The sequence below is a fragment of the Paramisgurnus dabryanus genome, chromosome 1 (genome assembly GCF_030506205.2).
Source record: "Paramisgurnus dabryanus chromosome 1, PD_genome_1.1, whole genome shotgun sequence".
NCBI classification, from domain to species: Eukaryota; Metazoa; Chordata; class Actinopteri; order Cypriniformes; family Cobitidae; genus Paramisgurnus; species Paramisgurnus dabryanus.
This window is the reverse complement of record NC_133337.1, coordinates 9,204,638-9,209,842: the sequence shown is the minus strand read 5'-3', so window position 1 is coordinate 9,209,842 and position 5,205 is coordinate 9,204,638.

Sequence of the window (5,205 nt, the reverse complement as noted above, 5' to 3'; positions counted from 1 at the left end):
GTGGCACAGAAAGAAACAGAGGGGGTTTGATTAAAAGAAAAAAAGAGGTGGGTGACTTTGTGCAAAGGTCACTGCACACTTACCTGGACTTCTGAACAAGAAAAAAAGTATATATGGAAGAAAAAATATCCCATGTGATTAGAGACGACTTTCAATATTTTCTGCAGTGCCATTAACGAAATAAGATGGTAATTTCCTGGCAGGTGGTAACCGGGCAGAAAATGACAGCAGGAAGTAAAAAGGGTGGGGGAGATGGTGGCTTGAACAGAAGGCCGCACAGGTGGCCCGGTGTTGAGGTTAATTGAGAGGTTAACAGGGAGAAAGGTTTGTCAGAGGTCAAAGAAAGCCACCACACTGTGGGAAAAGCTGTACTGTAGTTCCTCATGAAGTGCCCACATTCCATGTAACAGTGCAATCTTGTTAATGGCCCATAGCCTTATATAAAGCAGGAGATTCAATATAATGTGCATAATACAGAGCATTTTGAAGCTTGAGACTACTTGTGACACTGATTTAAACGTGGCATAAATAAAATCGAAATAAAATCTTTTGCTTTAATGACATAGTGGATTTCAGCTGGAACAGACTCCACCAGTTTGACCAAAACTTGATGATCCATGTTATTTCAGCATGATTTGAGAATGCTACTAAAAACATCTTTATATAAAAGCATGGAAAACTTGCACCGTCAATGTCACAAATGTAGTTATTTAATGATGATATCCTGATATCCCAAATATGCAAGACACCTATTTCATTGCAAAAAACAATGTTATTTTGTTTATTTGGTATAATACAATGTGTTTGCGTAGTTCAAAAACACATTATTTTCCACATACCATACATTTTTCACTGTCTTCCTGAAACACACGGATTTGAAAAGCTCTGTGTCCCTGATTGGCCACCTAATCTGTACGTTGTTGGCCTGAATACCTCTGATGTCAGCAGGAGATGTGACGCTCCTTAACATGTTTGAAAGATTCACTCAAAATGCAATGCTAAAAGGAGTAAACTTACAGGCTGTGAGTCCGAAGCGGGAGAAATTATGATAATGTCGGTCTTTACTACATCATCAATCCCAGGAAGTAAACTGTTGCCTACAATCCGTGTGTTTGTTGTAGTCCAAGAAAAGAGATTTATGTTGGAGACATACCTTTTGCATATCGTTAGCATATAGCATGAATTCTTAAAGTGTGGTCCGCAAAACCCCCCAGTGGTCCGCCAAAAGATGATCTAAACTAGGCAAGTGTTTATACAATCGTCACTTATTTAAGTAGATTTTTAATGCACTTGCGAAACTGTGATATCAGTTCTTGCCATTCTGTTTTAATGGATCGGTGGCTAAACCAAAGAGGAGTCAAAATAAAAGATCAAGCATCAGCTGAAAGCAGCAAAAAATTCTCAGATATATTAGTTTTGTAATGTACTAGTTTTTGTTTCATCTGTAAAATCCCTGTAATTTCAGTGATTTTGGACATTAAGGGGAATTTTTTTTTTCATTGTTACCAGACTTCATACCCAACACGTCAGTTTTAAACGAATGGCTCTTTGGAATGACATTAAGTAGGACCTAGGCTGTTATAGTATGTTTAATTGCAGTTTTTTTCACATGTGCAGTTTGTTGTTCATATTAAGCTGCAACTCATTTCACATTTCCTTTTTCAAATGAAATAAAATTCATATAATAATTTCTGAACATAGCATTGCATTAGTTTTTGACTTGAAACAGTTGCATATTAAACTTAAATTTAGCTTATCCTTTACTATTTTGTTGTTTTTTGGGGACGTGTTAGAGTGGGATTCTGTTAGGTGGTCCTCAGAAAAAAATTGGAAGATAAAGTGGTCCTTGTGCTGAAAAAGTTTGAGAAACACTGGTATATACTAATACATACCTACACACCAAAGGAAATTAAAAACGTGAATTGGACAATAGGTGCTCTTAAATTTGTTAGGTTGAGCACATTTTTATGTAATATACGGCTCGTTGAAAAGCTTGATTCTGATTGTCCAGTCGCAAAATTCTCAAATAACAACCACTCAACAACACAGAAACCCAGATGCTGGAAATCATTTCACAGGTAGCCTACAGTTTAATATTACACAAAAATTAAATATAAATATGTATTTTAATAACATATATGATATTATGTATACAAATGATCAAACCAAATAGTGTGTTGTTTAAAGTCGCCATGAAACAGAAGTATTGATTGCCTAATTTTCCTAGTGGTGACGTATATCAGAGTGAAACCGGCTTCTGAAATGAAATAAGGCAGGGCTGGATTTGAATTTATCCATCCAGATCTGATTGGATCGATTGAAGTTGGGCAGTGTTGCTAATTGCTGCGATCTTCTCTTGCCACACCATATGTCCGAAGTAAAGAGATAGTTTTGAGGAGGGGAGGAGATTTGTGTTTTTGATTAAACTTTATGAGGGCACATGAATAAAAAAAAAACAAAGCTCACAGATAAGTAATTTGTAAAAAATACCACAATATTCTATACCACAATAGCTTTTAATTTTGTTCATATCGACTTTAATGTTCCTAACTAGGGATCGACCGATATGGATTTTTCAGTGCCAATGCCGATACGGATTTTTGTTTCATCAGCCTTAGCCAATGACCGATGCAGGCTGTCGATTTTCTTGAGCCAATATTTGGAGCCGATACTACTTTTGCTTACTCAGTTTACATCATAAAAATGACACAATGATGATGCCAAATGTTACAAGTCTCAATTTAAAAAGTAACATTTATTAAACTAAAAAAAAACGACATTTAACAAATAGTAAAAACAGGTGAGGGTGCTATGGAACCATGAACTGCACTCTCCACAATGATGAGGAACTATCAACAAAGGATATTGATTCTAGCACTTTACTACTACAAATAAATATAGGGGTGGTTTCCCGGAAAGGAATTATCTTAAACTAGGACTAAAGCTTAGATTAATTAGGAAATATAACTAGTTTTAACAAACATGCCTACCTAAAAACATTACTTGTTTCCATTTTGAGGCAAAACACAGGGCACTGATGTATTTTAACTAAGATATGTTAAAAAGAGATGTTATTAGTTTGGACAATTCTTACATTTATTTTAGTCTAGGACTAGTCTAATCCCTGTCCAGGAAACCACCCCATAGAGATGAGAAATAAAAACCCACTTTGTTCAGCTATAATAAGCTGTTCGGCCGAGCTTTCGATGTTGTCATGGAAAAGTTGGTTGTTTTTAGTCACATGACGTGCAATCGCTTGCGGTTTCAAGCACTCTGTAACTAATGGCGGAAAAAAACGGCGAACACGGCCGCCGCATATTGGCCGATGCCGATACACATAAAACTCGCAAATATCGGCCCGATATATTGGTCGGCCAATATATTAGTCTATCTCTATTCCTTACTTTACCTATTAGGTAAATAGCTGTGTAAAAAGCCGAATAATGTACAGGCATATGGTTTTTATTGCGAAATAAACCCCTTCAGTGTGATACATCATCACACTAATCTGTCAGGGCCTATTTCTGCGATAACAATCGGCTGCACTGTAAAAAAAATCTGTAGAAATTGCAGCTGAGTTGCCGGTAACTTACCGTAGATTTAAATTTACGTTATTTACTGGCAACATTCTGTTCAAAGTTAAATGAACATTAAACATTAACAAGTCTTTGTCTTTACAGAGTAAAACTAAAAAAACAGCATCAAGCAAAACATTTTGGGAAACAAAATCTGAAGCAAAAAACAGAAAAAGGTTGATGATGATTTCTGGTTCCCAGAATGCTTTGCATGAAGCTGTTATTGTATAGTTTTATTCTGTAAAGACACAGACTTGTTAATATTAAACATCTATTTAACTTTGAACAAACTCTTGTCAGTAAATAACATAATTTTAAATCTACGGTAAATTACCGGCAACCCAGCTGCAATAACATTGTCATTTCTACTGAATTTTTTTACAGTATACTTTTTGTTAATCAGAACAAAGACATGTAAGAGTTTTCATTTTTTGGGTGAACTATCCCTGTAAAGCTAATTTTACACACTCCTAGATAAATAAACAAAAATCCATCACACACCAGGGTAGTCAGGTGTGTCTGATACAGTTACACAACATTTTACATTTACAGTTAAAGGAGCGGTGAGTCAAAAAATAAATTTTAACTTGAGAATTTGTTATATACGAGGTCATCATACACTGTAAAAAAATTCCGTAGAAATTTTCATGTTATTGCAGCTGGGTTGCCGGTAATTTACCATAGATTTACATTTATGTAATTTACTGGCAAGAATTTGTTTAAAGTTCAATCAATTTTAAATATGAACAAGTATTTATCTTTACAGAATAAAACTATACAATAACAGCCTCATGCAAAGCATTCTGGGAACCAGAAGTCATCATCAGCCTTTTTCTGTTTTTTGCTACAGATTTTGTTTCCCAGAATGTTTTGCTTGATGCTGTTTTTTTTTGTTTTACTCTATAAAGACAAAGACTTGTAAATGTTTAATGTTCATTTAACTTTGTACAAAATGTTGCCAGTTAAAAACATAAATTTCTACGGTAAATTACCGGCAACCCAGCTGCAATTTCTACCGAATTTTTTTACATACATTATCCCGTAAATAAAATTCCGTCATATTGTATTATACAGTATGGTTGACAACATGACACAGATGCAAAAACCACAAACATCAATTATTAAAGTAATCCAAATTTTAACTAACATTTATTCTTAACATAATTTTTTAACCCATGATTTTTCTAGAAGCCAACTGATGCTTTTGATACACATCTTAAAACAGGCATATATCAGAAAATAAATCAGCTGGGCCAACGCATCCACCTATCACTACTAACACAAGAAGCCTGCAGATACACCTCAGCTAATTTAACAGACAGTGCAACTCCTCTAATCTCTAATTCAGCTTGTCCTGAAACGATCACAAACCTTTAAAATCTCTCTCGAGATGACACAATTTGATACACTGGTTATGATGCTAACGATACACATTATTATCCATTTCTGAACCTTGTACAGGTGAGTCAATTACCGCCTGCCTGAATTCGATAGGAAACAGCCCAGCTCCACTGATGCATGACATGAACCTGATAAAGATTCAGACCACGGGCGTCTTCCTGAGAAAAGCGTGTAGCTGATTTTCATTGAATAATCACACAATTCAGCATTACAAGCAGGTGGAGACGTC